Genomic DNA, 18,345 nt, shown 5'->3' with positions numbered 1-18,345 from the left:
AATTAGCTCTGGCCATGCTTATAGTGGAAGAAAAGCAAGATGACTTAATGCTGAGATCAAAATACTTAAACAGCCCATGGCATTAGGCCCATTACTTTCTTGCCTGCTAGAAAATGTCAGAATAAATATTTGTCTTTTTCTAATGAGTCTGGAAAATGTACCAAGTTTGGGGAATATGAGATGTCGGGGCGCATGCTCCTGAGCTGAGGTACTCCAGCCTTGGCTCTCCAAAGTCCTTGCTGAACTTCAGTGTTCAGGTGGGAACTGGGGAGGGGGTGGTTCCTAAAGCAGATTTTCATGGTGGCTTTGTAAATAAAATCTGAAGTGAAATGACACCAAAACATTATATCGAATACAGAGGCAAGTTGTAACTTGGTAGTGTCAGGTATTTTGTTCAGGGATCTCTGTCAAGTAAGCAGCCAGATGAGTTTCTCTGTCACAGGATTTCTAAGATTTAGATCCACAAAAATAGGTACATTCCTAGTTCTCCTTGACTCCAGTAGAGATTGGGCACCTCCAGTAGAGATTGGGCACCTACATAATTCTGGTGATCTGGAGCCTATAGGAAAGATGGGGACAATCTTTTTAGTAGAGACAACAGTGACAGGACGAGGGGTAATGGTTTTAAACTAAAACAGGGTAGGTTTAGGCTGGATATAAGGAAGAAATTCTTTACAATGAGGGTGGTGAAACACTGGAACGGGTTGCCCAGAGAGGTAGTGGAGGCCCCATGCCTGGAAACATTCAAGACCAGGTTGGACAGGGCTCTGAGCAACCTGACCTAGTTAGCGGTGTCCCTGCTCACTGCGGGGGGGTTGGACTAGATGACCTCTAGGGGTCCCTTCCGACCCAAAACTTTCTATGATTCTATGATCTGACCCAAAGAACCTTTTGCTGGTGCCTCTGCAAAGACCACGTGAAAACCTTACCTTTGTTATTGGTCGCTGGGGGAATTTTGTGACTTTTGGTATTTTAAATGCCCAGCAAGATGTTCTTACAGTTCCTTCTAAACCATACATTCATTATGTGTATTGTGTGGCTGCCAAGGACTGGGGTTAAATGGACTCTGCCATTCAGGAAGAGTTGAGAGAGCCTTTCACCCCATGTTAAAATATATCGGGTAATCAGTGTCTTTGGTTACTGACTCATACAGAAATGGCAAGAACCTACAATTCCTGAGAGACTGCAGAAGCCAGTGAGTTTCCAATTCTCTTTCGTTCACAGGAAGCGTTAGTCACTTCTGTGGAAGCATAGCAGCGGTCAAGTAGAGATGAACTAATGAAGATTACTGGCAAGCTGTGTGTATGGAATGTTGGTACTGCTGTATGATATTAGGTGTAACAAAGCAGTGTCCATTGCTATGCAGGAGTACTAAATTCTGTTTGTTTATTGTAAAGGAATAGTCCTGCAACTATGAAGATGGGCTGCATGCTATTTTAAAGTCTTCTTCATGTGTGGAAAGCTTTATGCTAGCTTTTGTGAGAAGCTGAGAAGGGCTTCTAAACAGAGAGACTAGTGCCTGTGTTTGGGTGGATGACCCCAAAATGAGGCAAAATCCAGAGCAAAATATTTGAAAGAATATAGTTTTGTACAAAGCTCTACAACTGCTGGAGTTGCTTGCATTGTACTTTTTTTTGGGGGGAGTGAGGGGAGTGGAATTCCAACATTGTAAATAATGTCTAACAGCTACAGAGAAAGAAAGATTAGGATGATACTGTGCTAAATGCTAAATCAAGACGGCTCTACCTCTGCTTTGGTGCTGGAAGACTGGACAGGAAAATGGTGGGATAAAAGAAACTCCTTCCACTTTTAAAACTTCCCTTTCTGGAGATCTGTGGCAGAGCACCAGAGCAGCATGCCAGCCAGGTGGCAATACCAAGCCATTTTTCCCTCCGTCTCACAGTTTTTTCCTACAGACTGATTTTTGAAACCCAGCTGGCACCAGGAAATTCTCACTGATGGGAACCATTTGATTTTGGAATTGTTACAGAGTAAATGCAAAGACATGTATTTAGTTCTTCACTGGCATTTTTGTATGATTTAAGGACTCAAAAGGAGGCCACTGCGTCTGTATGCATGCGTGTGAGGAAGAGCAGAGGTGCGAGAGGGGGAAAAGAGCATGCGATCGCCAGGCATTTGGTTTGCATGGGTGATTCATTGTCTGCCTTGGAGCTCTGAACTGCCGTGATGTTAGAGCTTTGAAAAGCTGTAAGGAGTTTATCTGCTCAGTTGAAGAAAGGCTATCTGTACCTGACTATCATTTCTAGAGAGCTTTACCTTACTTTGTCCTTTGTTAGATTTTTTTTTTAAATCCTGTTATCTCAATGTAAGATCACGAAGCAGCACAACCATAAGGGCACAGTCATTAACTCTGGGCTATCTAAAAGCTGGGACATGATAGCAAATTTCATTAGCATCTAAAGTTGCAAATGTTGTTTGTTAAGATATTTTTTCCAGATTTACATATAAACAATTCAGATTTAAATTCAACCACTGTATTTTCAGAGATAAATTCAGTACATCAGCTTAATCCCCAGGATGTTCTGTTTAAAAAGATAGTTGTTTTAAAGTTGAAACTGATGTTATTAAAAGATTTAGATGAGTGATGTCATGCTCTGCTTTATCTAAACTGCCTTTTTCATTCTAAATAATTATGCATCAAAAATTTTTCTCAGAGGGCATACTGCATCTGATAATATCCACATATATTTTATTTTTGTCCAGGTTTTAGAATTGTTTGTCTACAATTAAATCTTTTGAGAGAGAACAGAGGTACTATTTTGTTTGGGGTTTTTTTTCTTTCTTTTGACCTTGGTGTGTCCTTAAGCTGTGCTGGCAATTTTGTTGAATTGCCTGGAGGCTAGTCTCGGCGAGGAACCCCACTTCTGTACGATGTCAGCTCCATGCCAGCAGGCTTATAAGGTGAAGAACACGTACTGTATTTTGCTCTGAAAGACTTCTGAAAAATGTTCATTTCTGATAACACCAAAAATTTCTGTTGGTGGGTTTTGGATTTTGTTGAGGTTTTTTTAGAGGGGAAGGAGGAAATCAGTGGCAAAATGGGAACAGTGAGAGAAAAGATTGGTAAGGAAGGTTTTGAAATTACTCACCAATATATTTATGATTCTCTTAGCAGAAGAGGATAGAAAACACAAAAGGCTTGTGATTAAAAGTTAAAAAAGATGAAAAGAGATGCAGTAAGAAGCTGCCAGTGTTATCATTTGAGATTAAGTTGACTGAACAAATAATGAGAGCTAAAAAGTGTGATCTGCTCTGTTCATAAACCTATTTTGGATTAATTAAATCTGTCATTTATTTAAATACATGTCACATTGTCATATTAAGGTTTCTACCTAAAACAAAAGGGTTGTCGGGAAAAACAGAATAATTTAGTTTAAAATCAAAGGCATGAACATAAGCTGTAAGTCAGTAGATTTTAGAAATTCCACATGAAAGCCACCTGTGGTCTATGATCAGGTGGAATTTATCAACCCGTAGAGATCAGCTATATGGGCAGTATCCTTCTTGTCCGTAAGCTGTCTAGGAAATTTTTAGGAAATTTTGTTTTAGTGTAGATGAAGGTTGTACTTAGTAATGCTTGACTTTGTGGCATCAGTTCTGCTGATCTACTAAATAACCAAATTACTTTCCTTTCAACATGCAGACCAATTCTGATAATGTGAAAACCTTAATTTGTGATGAACTGCGTGGAGTTACCTCTTCATGAGCAAAACTGCAAATAACAGTGAAAAGAGTTCTTGTGTCTGAATGTTGCAGGAGTTGGCAAGAGCAGCAAACTGAACAGAAAACAAGTTTTTTTACAACATGGTACTTCTGATGCTCTGGATACCAGCATAAACAAACACAATCTGTTTAATCAGTATAATTCCAGGGCTATTGCAAAAAGAAGGAATACTTGGGGCACAGTGTACACATTTATAGAGAAAGTCAGGGCACATGAGTTAAAGTTGTTTTTATCGTGTATTGCTTGGACTTTCTGCAGAGCAATGATGTGATGCAGACACAGACAGTTCAGTGTATTTGGCGTGAGATTTGGAGCTGAAGCAGAAACCCATGCACTAGGGGAAGGACGGGAAGGTTCCTTTCAAACTGAGGCCCTGGGACCTGAGCTGCGGGTGCCAGATGATGTTTTGTAAGGTTATTTTCCCTGGAATTAATTCTACAGTCTAGTTTCCACTGACTGCAGTGGTAATGCACTTTGTAATGGGGAAAACTGGTTTTAAATGTGTCGTATAAATGGACTGTATTCTGGTAGGATAGTGCCTCGATCTGTGTAGCTAGACCTACACACACCAAGCTCCAGAATAGCTTTGGTGAGGACTGTATAATCAGGAACACCAGCCCAAAGTCTGAAAGATTTAAATAAACTGTCAAACGTAGGTTAAAACCTGTCCTGGTACACAACTGAGAAACCACCAGTCTTCAAAATGAGAGTGGTTAACACTGGAGCCAGTCATCCAGTGTTGTGGTATCTCCATCCTGGGAAATTTTTGAAACTGGATAAGACCCTAGGCAACGATCTAAGCCTGCAGTCAGCCCTGCCTTGAAAAGGTTGGACAAACTGTCCTTAAGAGGTCTTGTCCAGCCTATTTTTTTCTGTGATTCTATGATAGATTTCCAAATATGCAGTGTTGTGCCATTGTCCACAGTGGATCTTGGAAAGGAGCTGGGTCTTCTGTACGCTGAATTACAGGTCCATTCTCTTTAGTCCTGTGCACTGCAGAAATTTCTGTATAGGATAACACAGCGGGTAATTATTACGTTCGTAGTCTTATGTTCTGAAAGTATTGAGCTGATGTTCAGAAACATAGGGAAATATTGTTGAAATAAATGAATGTTAACAAGTATAAAAATGTTAGTGGAATTTGGACAGTGTCTGAAGAGTCATCTAGCTGCAGTGGCTTCCTTTATGTGCCCTTGAATCAGGTCACTATAAGCGGAGTATTTTACATAAAAAATTACTACATACTATTTCAAATAGCATGAGTGAATCAGGAAAGTTTTAGGCTTCCCTGTTAGACTTGCTTGTTTAGTGTTTTGTTAGGAGTTAAAGATTTTTAGATTTTAACAGGGTTCATGAACTTTTCAAAGTAATCTGTGCTTTCCTGCATATGAATGTTAACTTCAAACCAGAGTTTTATTTCAAATGGGGTGAAATTAATGGCGGTTTATGGATTCAGCATAAAACATAATGTCAAGTGGTTGTTTCTACTTTCTCAACATCAAGCCCAGCAAGTAAAACTCTCTGAAGAGAAGCAAAAAGGATTTCTGAAGAGAAGTGGGATCCCAAGTCCTCGTGACCATGCTTTAATGCGAAGAGGGAGGTGCTTTAAAGAAGCAGTAAAGAAAATAATTATCTAGGCAAAATTATTTGCCACTGCTTAGCTTTAGTGAGGGCCTCATTTCATATTTTCTCTCAGAAACTCATACAAAACACCCATTCAGATAGAAATCTTGTTTATTTATCTAGATTAAAAACCTGATCCTTAAGCACCTCGGTAGTTTTGAAATTTCTCAGAAAATTGTTTGTGTTTCATATTTGTATTGCACATTGCTCAGCCATTATAAATATGAAATGCAATGCAACGCAGCAAAGTACTGTTATCTGTCTGAATAACTGCAGCTCCACTAGGAAAGAAAGCCTACCTAATTTAGATCAAAAACATGTGACAACTTTTGACAGGGAGGAAGATAGAGCCAAGATAATCAATGAGTTGGCTGCTCATTGATGCACTAGAGATACTACAGCATCTCGTTTGAACACTGGGCAAGTGTCCGTTGTAGACATCTGTAAAGCAGTATTGTTGGTTCATGTGAATCAGTCGCTACCACAAAAATACTGTTGAATAGACACATAGAAAAAATGCTTAGTGTTGTCTCCAACAGCACTCCCACTCCACTCTCTAAATGGATTATGACTTTCATCTTGTGCATCTGAGATCGCAGCAAAATGTTATTGTGGCAAATACCTTCATATCTCTACACTTTACTCAACAGGTATCTTAACTCCTGCCTCTCGTCTTTGATCCAAGGCAGAAAGGGCTGGGGAAAAATATTACATGGCTGACTGGAATAAACCATCACCATCCAGAAAATATCTGATGGCCAAAGCACAATTCTCTGTTCCCCTCAAGAGCGTCGGATGAATGCAACTGCGTATAGTAACCATCTGTAGTGGGCTGGGAGAAATTATGAGAAAATGGAAATTCTTCACTCTTTGGACATTTTTTTAAGCTCCAGGACAAAACTGATAGAGGCATATACTCTAAGGAACATTTTGTAGTGTTTGGTTTTCAACTCCAGCTGGTTCCCAAGACCTCAGATTTGTCCCAGCTGCAAAGCTTATATGACATAGCTATTAGCTTGATTGGTAGGCAAAACAAGATGACTCTAAGACAGATTAATGAAGTAAATTATGATGTTGCAGGGGCTGGTTTAACATACTTTGTGGGAAATGGATTCACTTGGCATCTGGAGAGGACTGTGATGTGAAAAGATCTGTACTTTCCTTTAATTCCCACCACTCAACCCCCAAAATTAGTTCTGAACTTTAATCCTATAGGGACCTGTAACACATTTTGAAATAATAAAATCCAGGCATCCTCCATTTTTCATTAGGAAGGGTGAGCATGGAAAAGAATGTCTTAGTCCTTTGTCTGCTCTTTGCAGTTTGAGGAAATTTTTCATCCGTGTCCTTCAGGCAGTGACATGTTGTGGTGCCCATGCTTCAGTGTGGACTGAGAAGGGAGTCACAAAGCGTAACATGGAATCCTCAGGGTAGTGGATGCCTGTAAAGTACTGGCCTTGGTTTGCAATTTTGCAGTGGTGAGAGGGAGTTGGTGGAACTGTTGCACTGTAAATCTTGTTTATGGGCAAACAGGACACATACCTTGTATATAAAGCCAGGAATGTACTGTTAGTATAAATTAAATCTTAATGATCTAATTCAAGATTCATTAGTAGTCTAGATGGGGTTGATCTTGTTGATTTCTTCATTCTAGGTTTCATTTGTCATCATTTTTTATGTTTGCTGACATGCTTTTATCTCCGTCTCTGATCTGCAGCTCCACATTACATCTGAATTTATTATATATGGTGCCTTTCACATATTTTAAATAGTACTTTTTTATTTTCTGTTTCCCTTAAAACCAGTTCTGTCCATCTCTAAGCCTGCGTTTCTTTAACTGAACATTGAGTTGTCTGTAGCCTAGGGGGTCTCTTGTGCCCCACATCTTCCCATCCTCTGTATTCCTGTGTGCCTCGTCCTGTGTCTCCAGTTCTCACGGCCTCTGCTGATGTATCATGGCTGTATTTCTCTACATTATAGCATTGCATTACAGGCATTAAAAATCCCTTTTTACATGGAATTACTGCTTTTTACTGCTGTCTCTATAAACCTATGATTGTAGCATACAATGATAACAAAAGTAAAACAGATTGTCCATAGATAACTGGTTGTTTAGAGAAAATGCTGTCATAGCTAAGTCAAGTAAAACCAAGCTGTGTGGAGGTCAAGCGAAGTTCAGACAGAGCAGCCCTGCCAGACCGCAGCTCTGAGGCCTTGCAAACCCTGTACAAAACTTGTGGCCTGTCACTAGCACAGCTGAATACCCTAAAAAACAGTTCCTAAACCTTCCTGCTGGTGGAGGTGACCACAGTTTACACGGGCAAAACTGCCAGTGTGTTTGCACAAGTTCCTTTTAAATTGGATCTAGAAGAGGCTTTTTGTACATACTCGGTTTGCATGTACACATTCCTCATAGGGGTTGTTCACACTTGAACAAGATGCGTCAAACCAATAGTTTTCCTAATAAGTAATTCTTCACTCCTAAAGATGCTTGGGCTGTTAAATCATTAGAAACATCTCAGTCAAGCCCCCCAGAGAAGGTGCACTCGCTTTCCCCGAGACAACAGGCAGTACCTACCGGTACAGCACTATGTTCCACTTTCAAATAGCAAAATGTTTTTGGCCAAAGGAGTCCTTGCCAGCTGTGCCATTTTAGGACGCAATTCAAGCAGAGCTCTGCCAGCAGGCTGAATGCTATCGTGTGTGGTCTCACCATTAATGAGCAAAATTGGAACATGCATGTGTTGATTCCAAGAAGGATACAGCCCAGAGATCTCCAGCAAACTCCTGACTCCTGCCTGTATATCTGACCAAGCTCTATCCTGTTGTATTCCCAGAGGAAGAAGGGACTTCAAGGATGCAGTCAATCAAAACTATGTTTGGTGTGAACTGAGACCAAAAGGAAACTAAACTGTTTCTTTCAAAATTTAGAGGAAAGCTGGATCAAGGAAAAAAATTAAGAGCAATCTTCTTTAATTAAACACAACTCAACCTAAGGAAACCCATAACAGAGAATTGCTTCCATATGGTCTCTAGGTACACTATTGTTTATATGAATACCGTTTCCTCAGTGCTCTCGTTAGATAGGAGAATCCTTGAACAGATTTTCCTCCTACTCCATTGCTTTCTTGTTTTTCAAGTGCTCCCCTGTGTTTGTATTTAACTGTCATCACTTGCCCACACAATGGATCTTTTTCATTCAGCAGAGAAAAAACTCTTACCCTGAATGGGGTGATTTTTGGCTGAAGGCCTGTTTGAATTGCTGCTCCTTGCTTTACCCTCAGAAACTCTGTTTAGCACAGGGGAAAGTTTTCCAGTTTCAGTTTTTTTCAAGAGAAAAGTTGCCACAAACTTCTAAACTAAGCCCTGCCTCTTTCTCTCCACTCCATAACTGCATTTTTCCTTTAGCCTCTCTTCTTTGAACACTGGTAAGATATTTGTATCTCCAGAGAGACACCATGCTCTGTTAGACAGTGCTTCAAATTGAGAATACACTTTTTAATTAACAATTTCATAATGCTTCTCATTTCAAAGTGGAGAGGAAAATTCTACTGCACCATCGCATCTGAAGACTACTGGTCCATTTTTGTCCGCAGTCTAATGGAGGCAAAAAATGCTCTTGCAGTTAGCAGTGTCAAGCTCACTGCATGTGCACGCAGCACTCCAGATGCCACTGACTGAAGCTGACTGAGAGGGAAGACCCAAGCGCTTTGGCATGGCTTGTGACTGGAGCAGTGGCAGACTGCGCTCTGCCAGCTCCTTAGGGGCAAGGGTGGAGGGCGGCTCTTCGGGGCTGCGGGCCCCAGTGCTGGTGCCTGTGCTCACCTGTCAAGGAGCGGCTGTGCCCGTGAGAGCCACAGAGGTTGGGACGAGAACAGACTGCGTTTCCTTGATGATCGGTTTTAATTTCTTTGAAAGCTCGCTACAAAAACATTCATCACTAGCTATGATGTCTGAGTGGTTCATACTGTGCAGAGCAGAGATTGTTGCAAAGCATCAGCAGGTTCTCAAAAAATTAAAAAGAAAAGCCCTAACAGTTTGATTTTTGTTGAAGGAGCAGTGGCTAAACATTAGCACCTGCAGACGCCTCAGAGCACAGTCTTTTCTACCCACACACACCCCTCTCAAAGAATGGAGGCGGATAGCAAAGCTTCGTCACAGCCATTTCACACCAGTTGGCTCAGCCATCAGAGGATTCCTTTGTACCTGAAGTCATTTTTAAGTTTGCAATGAGTTCACGTGGAGCAAGAGCATGTTATACACTGGTTTCTTGAAGAGAAAAGAAAATAGGTTTTCTTAACCATGAATAAATCTAAAAAAAAATGTATGTAATCTGCAATAATCTGCTCACAGTGTTTTCATGCTAGTTAATTAAAGTGTTAGAGAGAAAATATTTACGTAAGAAAATCTTTGTAGTTTTGACTTTTTTAAAAATAAAATCACCCATTCATGATGTAATAATTAGTAAGAAGTACAAAGTGATCTAATACCCATTCTTCTGTATCAAACTGGCTTTCATTTTTAATCATAAATGCTGCCATTCTTAGCTCTCAAATAATTACAATTTACATCAAACTGCCTAGGGGCTGTGATCAGCCTCAGGAAAAGGGACACGGATCCCTTCTTTATTCTCTTTTCAAAGGCCAGACCAAAACTCTTGCACTAAGAGTAGGAAAGGCGTGGAGAACCTCGTCAGAGAAATGCAGCAGCGCTGTTCCCTATGTCTTTGCCATGCTGTTTCGCATCCTTCTGTGGCAAATGAAGACTGTTGGCAACTACTATAGGGGGCAGGCACTCTCTAATAGGAGAAGTGAATGGGATTTTTCAACCTCCTTGCCGTATCTCTGGCAGGTGGACAAATAAAGAAGTCAAACAAGATGGACTGCACCAGTGAGAGCCAGAAACACATGCAATGACTTGGTCTGTATTTACTTTGGCAGATTTTTCAGGCTTGTGAAGTAACAGTATAGTAAAACACTACTACTGAGTTCAGTATAGTGAGGAAGTAGTGCCAATGTCTGCTTAGCAGTTAATCTTGATCATCAAATTGTTACCAGTTTTAGTGACACTAGCTTTTAGAACTAAGAGATAAATATTGCTATTTATGAAAAAAACTATGAAAAAAATACTTTTTTTTTTTTCCTTTTGCACTATATGGGAAAGGCCGCTTTAAAGTCCAGAAAACATTCCTGGTGTATTCAGTTCTCCTGAGGAGAATATGTATTCCTAGCAACAGGAATATGTGCTGTAAGTCTGTACTGTTAGCTACACAAGCAGTAAATGCTCCTGTAAGATTATTGCTCTTTAAGACTGATGAGCTTATGACATTAGCACAAGTTTGATAGGGGCCTACAGGTTAAAAATCACCACAGCTGATCTACAGATTTTGCTGACAGCACCCATCTGCTAGTGACCACACATGGGAGAAAATGTGTCCACCAGAATGAAGTTATGGGCTCGGGATGTTTGATAGCTGAGTTTCTTATCCATTCCATCCTGTTTTGCTTGTAAGCACTTACTGAAGGCACTCAGGCAAAAAGGGAGAGATGAAGAAAATAAACATTCAAAGTTTAACTTAATTATTTTTAGCTGTAAATGAAAACCATCATGTTAACATTGCATAAACTGTTTTCTGGAAAGGGCAGCTGGGCTTTTAATACAGTTTCTTCTTTCTTTGACTTTCAACACACTGTTAACATCCTGCGAGAGGTGATAGTTCTGCACGTCAGAAATATCGGAGCTCCTATTCGGCAGGGTGAATGAGTCCTTGTGAGAAGTTTCGTGTTTCCCAGCTTTACTGTTTTCAGGACCAAATCACTTATCTGAAGTGAGCTTAGTGTCTCCAAGTTGCAGATAAAGAAGAAACTTTTACCTTACAATTTTTAACCTTTTCAGGTTCTGAACTGCACAGAAAGTATTTCCATTAAAAAAAAAACACACCTTCCATATCTGCTGCAAACCTTTTCTATAGGTAGATGCTGTTTAAAAATTATATCCTTTGGTCAGTCCCATGTTCTTTTTAAAGGCTGATGAGTACTTGGCTTCTGTGTCCTTTTGAAATTGTTCATCCAGTTGTGGTGATACTGAGGTAGAGATGGTAAGATACAGAAGTGGAAGCCTCAGCCAGCAAAGTGAAAAATATGTATTTCATTGTGACCTAATAACCTTTCTGAGTTGAGCCATTTTCTCTTCATGTCGGCATTTTACATTTGAATCTTATACCTCACTAGAGGGTCACAAATGTTAGGAAGTACAACTGAGGGTTGGAGATAGGGGATGTCTGCCTTTCTTCACTGCCTGCTCTTTCACAAATTTCTTGTGCATATGTGTCTTGCTAACCCAAATCTGAAGCCCCATGTTTCACGTGGCTTTACTGTTCACTTCATATGGAAGTTTATACCAGCACCTGGGCAACTTGCTGCCATGAGATTCTCACATGCAAGAAAAAATCCTCAGGTGGCTTCTAAACTACAGTTGTGATGGTTTCAGTGTAGATCACTGGTTTTCTGACCAGCCTGTGGGCTACTGACAGAAACAGTTTAAACTGCCTGTCTGCCTCGGGTACGTGCTGAGCATGGCCCAGCAATGTGCTGGTTCGTGACTGGGGCTCCCAGCTGCTGTCGGACTCTCTGTAGAACGTCCAGGCTGCATTTTGTATTTTCCTTCTATTTTTACATACGAAAATACTCCATATCAACTTCGCTTCTGAAAAATACCAAATGTAATCTGAATAAATAATTTCTAATATACTCTTACTATTAAGCAGAATTCTGCTAAAAAACAAACATCATCTTAGACTCTAGAAAGGGAGCCTGAACTGATGTCTTTCAACTCCAAAAAGGCTTTCTTTAGCCTATTAATTTTTTTAATGACCACATAATGTTTCTTTGAACGTAGTCCCTCTTGTGTCTGAAGGCAATTGTGTGTTATTATGTTCAGCAGCAAAGTAAATTTAACATGTTGAAATCACAGCCTAATCAGATATAGCTGGCATGTGACAGATGGGAGACAGCACAAAACATGCTGGAAGTTGTAGTAATGTTTTTAGCATCTATTAATATTTTATTGGCTTGTTTGATGGGAGAACAGCATGCACTTATTTATTATAGCTTTCTTGATGATTTCTGGTGTGGATTCTTTCTTTGCTTCTGTTTCTCAGCTTTCCCGTAAACAAAGCATTATCTGTCTTAAAAATTCAGCTATCTTCTGGTGCTACCCAACCTCTTCATGTTGTATGTTTCAGAGAGGGCATGGATAGAGTGGTTACACTGGCTTTGGTGTCAAGAGGAGTATTTTAGCTGTTATCTAATTGATCAGACCACCTATAAATCATCTTTGCTGGAGGAAACTAACGTTCCAACAGATATGCTAGACCTGTTATTCCTCTAGCTGTTCCTAAGGCCAATTTTTTTGCATGTTGTATATAAAATAATCAGGCTGTAGGGTCCCTGTTAATTGTTGAATTTAGGGGCCAGGTGCTGGTAGCTTTTTCATAAAGTCTGCTGGGCAGCCTTAATGGGTAAACAGCTGCTTCTGCAGAAACAACCCCTTTCCGAGTGATTGTAGGAAGGAAAAAGGAGCCGATTCAAGTTGCGTCGTCACAGGTGTACTTCAGAGATGCCCTGCAAAGGACAAGTTACTCTGAATGGGGGAGGTGTGCAGTAATACTGAGTATTTACCGCTTATGGTTAGCATAAATCCTGTGGATTTTACAAGATTTATTGGATGATGTGTGTGAAGATGATTTCTTGTCTGCAAATTGCAAGGTTGTCCAGAAGCGACTGTTTGCAGAGAGAAGAAAAGTTATGGGGAAGATTCCTTTGAAAAACAGAACTGGAAGCTGGATTTGGTGGGGCCCATTTTAAATAGATGCTGAGCACCTCCCGTGTTAAGGATATTCCTTTCCTGTTTGGTTAGGATGCAGGAGGTGTAGTCAGTGGGTTGATTCCCACCTCTGCTTTCTGTGCAATGCCCGCAGTTAGGGGAATGTTGTGCTGGAGTCAAATCTAAAGAAGCAGGCAATAGTGGATAGTGGATTTAATTACTGGCCTCTGCTGAATGTTTATTTTAAATGAGAGTTTTGGTTTTATGAGGACTTTTCTTGGGGAAGGCGGTGCAGCCCTCCTGCTCAGTAACTGACTGCACTGTCTGATGGGCATGAAATGGAAACCCAGTCAGCGTCTAAGCTTGCAGACAGATGAGTGTTTATCAGATAACTGAGCTGGGGGAACATTTACTGCCCAGGATCTTGTCTGCGGCTGCTTGCCACACAACTGGAGCTTTTCAGGTCCTCTTACTTGCCAGTCTGTGTGTTCCCTGACATGCCTTAGTCAAAATAAGACAGGATGTTTTAAAAAGTTCAGATCAGACTTCTTTAACAAGCTGCTTGAGCAGTCTGCCAGCACATCTCAAGCTGGGAAAGGGCGGCTGCACCCAGTCAGAGGTTGTCCTCTTGGCTGTTACGAGCAGATTGCTGAATTCTCCACAGCCCTCTGTAAAAGAGCTATGGGTAGAGAGGCAGATTCTCACCTGGTTTGCATTAGAGCTTTGGGCTGGGTCCACTGCGTTACACCAATGTAACAGGGGCCTCTTGGAGCCCTGAGCCTGGGTTTGGGAGCTGTAGGTCAACACACCTCGTAGAGGCATGTAAGGAATTACTGGAAGCTTGTAAGGAGCTGCTTGGAATACAGGCTCGTGAAATTAAAATGTCACCTTAACCGCTCTTCCCACAGACAGGGATGTCACGCTGCTGGGGGAATCCACTGGTCTGGTCACTGCTGCACCTTGAACTTGGGTTTGTTACTGACAGCAGCAACAAACAGATAAATGGAGATCGGTGAATTAACCTTTTGCCCTATCTTCAAAGCTAAGGTAAGACACAAAGCACTGCTTTTGGCTTATGTTTGTGCAGTGTTCAAAATCATGAGATTTTTGGCCTAGCTGAGGCCCTCGGGGCTGCTTCAGTAACCATGAGAAATAACGATAAACTGCGTTGGGCAGATGTAGACAACTGCCTTAGTAATAAGAAATGGTTGCAAAGTTAAAATAAAAGAACAAATACACTCACACAAGTTACTTCTCTTTTTTCATTAAAATTCCTGGGGCTGTTGCCGTGGCCCGTGTGGGCAGCATCTGCCAAAAAGGCCTGAGCGAGGTCAGTTTGCATGGGGAACACTGTCCCCTGAACCAGAGCTGAGTGTTCATCTCACTTCAGTGAGGAGACAGGCTGGACCTCGGATACCAACTACAGGCTGCGGGCCACCCAGCTTTCCAGCATATATATTTATTGGTGATTTTAAGGAAAATGAATTTTCCTCCTCTTTTGTCTCCCCTTACTTACATCAGTTACTAAAAAAATGTACATAGCTTGTTTGAAGACTTAGCCAGTTTTGGCATTTAGACTTACACTGACAAAATGCTGGTCTGTGCAGAGCAGTGGAGGAACATTGTTCTGACAGCCCATTGAGTTTTACATTTCCCAACTTTCCTGGTTAATGTACCATGGGCTGTGGTCTGCTCCCTCCTCCTCTCAGCTCCCTGTGCTGACGCCACGGCCCTCGGAGCTGCTCGCTGCCGGCACACGTGCCCGAGGACCGCTCCTTGCAGCCGGGAGCACCCCAGCACCCCGTCCGCAATGTCTCCGGCCCCAGCGGCACGGGAAGGAGCTCTGCTTATTCCTGAGCCTGCTTTGCCGAAGGAAATCTGCGTGTGGCAGGGTTGTAAAGAAACAGGGGCTTCTACACAAGTTATGCTAAGAACCATGCTAAAAAAGAGACAGTAAAAAGCCGTATGGCGCAGGCCACATGAATGTCTACTCTTAGTGCAAGAAGGGTCTTTTCAAAGGGATGGCATTTGACAGTGGTGTGATGGTGCAAAAGCATTTTTTTGATTTGCATTTTTGTATTATTGTAAGCTGCTAATGGGGCTATTCCTATAGCAATAATTTATCTTGGAAAATTTTACATTAAATGTTTCCTGAAAAGCCAGTAATAAATAAAAATACCCCCATCCGCTAGTCCTGGAGAACTTAGTTTCATGAGATAAAGCAAATGAAAGCAGAATGTGGAAATACAAAATAATTGTGCCAGAAACTCCTGGAGAATGCTGTGACTTCCAGAGGAAAAGGATGAGCCAAAACCATAACATAGCATAAAATATGGAATGTTAACTAATACATATTGTGTAAAGAACTAAGGAAAAAATTTTCTGAGCATATTTGTGAAAGTGAAAAACTTAAAAGCAACACATACACAATGTTTCATGCTGACAGTTGAATAACTTTGAGTGGTGGAACTGAGTACACCTACCGTTCTCCAACAGCAAAAGGTGGTAGGTTGGCACCTTAATGTTCTCTAGACTTGGTTTAGATTTGTTTAGATTATACCATCTGCTTATAAGCTTGCATTTTATTATTTAATTGCAGACATTCAAATCTATGTCTTTTTTTTTTCCCTTCAAACCCCCACCAACAGTTCCATAAAATAATGCTTTTGGGACAAAAATCCCTGTTGTGGCACACCCTTGTTTTCTTTGCCTTGCCTGGTCCAAAAAAGCTAAAATAAAGAAGGAAAAAAGGCTAGTTTCATAGGTTAATATAGATATTTCAGATTTGTAATAAATCATTAACACATTTGTTAGCTGATTGAGACCACCCCCCCACCTCTTCCTTTATTTTCTCATTTTAAAAGGATCATTTACTGGCATTTCACTTATTGCTTGAGATTACCACTACCTCATTCACTCATTCATTTATTTGATCAGAGTTGGAAACCTTGAGCTATTTTTTCTAATACATCATTCTTGAAATGAAAACTGTCCAGGGCTGAATAGAGACGATTCGATCAGCCAAAGCATGGAGTTGACACCCTGGACCGTTAGAGTAGCCACGTGTTGCAGGTTGCTTTTGGTGTGTCAATGTGTTTGCATTTGCTGCAGAAGCTGCTGAGTTTGTTGCTGTCCTGAGAGCCACCTGGCAAGCTGGGCTTGAGATGCTGGAGGAAATAAAAGGTACTGCATATTTTTCGCACATCTGCATTACTTACCTTAGTCGCAATCTTACCTTCGTGTGTCCATCGTGCAATGTAATGTTTACTGCTAAAGTCGTATCTCGGGCAGCTGTTCTGTAAGTTAATCATGGGAACGGAAGGGTTCAACACAGGTGGTGTACTAATTCCCTGGGGAGCACAAATTCAGCTGTTTCTCTGTAGGAGTGAAGATTCAGCTGTGCAGGAACAAAGCTTTCTTCTCTGGCTTGTTCCCAGCTTGGACTGTCTTATTTCAGTGTGACCTTGGACCAGATCAGTCACTGGGGTCAGTTGCTGGAAGCTCAGCGTCTTCAGCAGCACGTGGACTAGAAGGATGGATTCCTTTAAGTAGTGTGGGAGGACTGGGGTAGAGTGGTGTTGTTTAACCAAAATCCCAGTCTAATTTTGTAATTTTGAAGCAGATCCTGACAGGCACGTTCTGTCAGGATACAGCTTGCTAACAGCAGGAGCAAGCGGGCTGGGAAAGGTCATCCTTCTCCTGCCTGGGCTGAGTCTGGGGGAAGATCAGCGTTGAAGGCTAGGTCTTGCTGCTGTATGACAGCTGGAAAAGAGCAGGTTAAAAAATGCTGAGCTTTGTCCCTTTTAGGGCAAAGTCAATTGCCTACAGTATGAGTGAGTGGTGTTTCTCTCCAGTGTTTTGATTAATTATTTTGGTCATTCATTCAGTGAAATATTTGCAGTGCAGTGAACTGAAATGACCTAGAAATAATTCCCTAACACAACCTGACGCTCTGGCTTATATTCAGAGAGAGATTTATTGTTTTACTCATAGAAGATCTTCATGAAAATGCTCCTCAGTCATTCAGGGTGACTGTTTCCATCCCGACACCACCAAATAGCTTTATATACACAAGCAAATACTGGCAGCTTCCCACTTCAGAAATTGAGTGTGTTGGGACAGGAATTTTGTCTGTGAAGCTGCAGAGGAGCCCTGCGGGACGTGGCCCAGCGGTGCGGCCCCGGCAGCAGGAATTGCAGCTGGTTTTCTGGAGTCGGCCCTGGCCACAGCAGCACCTCAGAGACAAGCAGGCTCTGCTGCGGTGCGCTGATGCTGAGCACCCCTTGCGCTGCTCTCAGCGGGTGCTGTTTGGGAATGGCTGGCAGGTGGAAGGCTGCGGCTTTTATTTGGCTCCTGCCATGGTGCCAGACCAGGTGGCTGGGCCGAAGATCAGAGTCCTGACTGTCCTGGCTGTAGTTAATTTGAATTGATTGTGTGTGGGGACAGCTATTCATCTGCAGGGAGGACTGGGATGTGAAAGCAGCTGTATGTTTGCACAGGGTATTGCCAGTAAATGATAGTGCCAGTGACATCTGGAAAACCTTCTTTGCAGATTAAAACTATCTTCTTAGGCTTTTTTATGTTAAACTTGTTGTTTAGATGTTCCCAGGTTGCTTTAGCATAATTATAATGAGTAGAAATCGCGTTGGTATAATGTAATGAGGCAGTGACTTGTTCCATTCAGTTTTATTCTCCTGCCAGCACCAAGTGGGTAGCCAGTTTTGTAAAGTGTAAAGAAGACGCCAGACACAAATTTAACATGTACATTTTGGCTCTTTTCTACTCACTGTTACTTTAACATGTTTATAAACACCTCTCAGCTACTTATCTCCAAAGACATGTAAGGCAGCTAGTCCACTATGACTAAAGCACCGTTGCTGGCAAAACACATTAATTTTTTCCTTGTGACAATGCCTGATCCATCCTGTCCTTCTCTTAGGCGATGTTGGACACATTTAGCACCATCATGTACTTATGAGACACAAATAACTCACAGGATTACTTCAGCCTGTTTGACATTCAAAAATAATAACTGAATATTTGCCACTGGTTTTAATGTGACACCATTTACAAACCTGGAAAAAAAAAATAATCAGATGTTAGGTTGCAAAATAGTGTCAGTGCTCCCCCACCAATTCATAAATTTTAAAATA

The 18,345-nt window shown here is 41.4% G+C and overlaps 1 long non-coding RNA gene across 4 annotated transcripts in view; it reads left to right on the top strand.

Annotated features, from left to right (window-relative positions):
* LOC142362720 (uncharacterized) overlaps window positions 1–18,345 on the top strand; it is a 135,913-nt gene that overhangs the window by 107,864 nt on the left and 9,704 nt on the right. For all 4 annotated transcript variants that reach the window (XR_012765246.1, XR_012765247.1, XR_012765244.1 and 1 more), the window contains 2 exons: window positions 14,101–14,239; window positions 16,304–16,375. This is a non-coding gene — a long non-coding RNA (uncharacterized LOC142362720). The remainder of the gene's footprint in view (window positions 1–14,100; window positions 14,240–16,303; window positions 16,376–18,345) is intronic.

This window comes from Opisthocomus hoazin, chromosome 11 (assembly GCF_030867145.1).
Source record: "Opisthocomus hoazin isolate bOpiHoa1 chromosome 11, bOpiHoa1.hap1, whole genome shotgun sequence".
Taxonomy (NCBI): Eukaryota; Metazoa; Chordata; class Aves; order Opisthocomiformes; family Opisthocomidae; genus Opisthocomus; species Opisthocomus hoazin.
The sequence above is the reverse complement of the archived record's forward strand: the minus strand, read 5'-3'. Positions and strand labels throughout refer to the sequence as shown.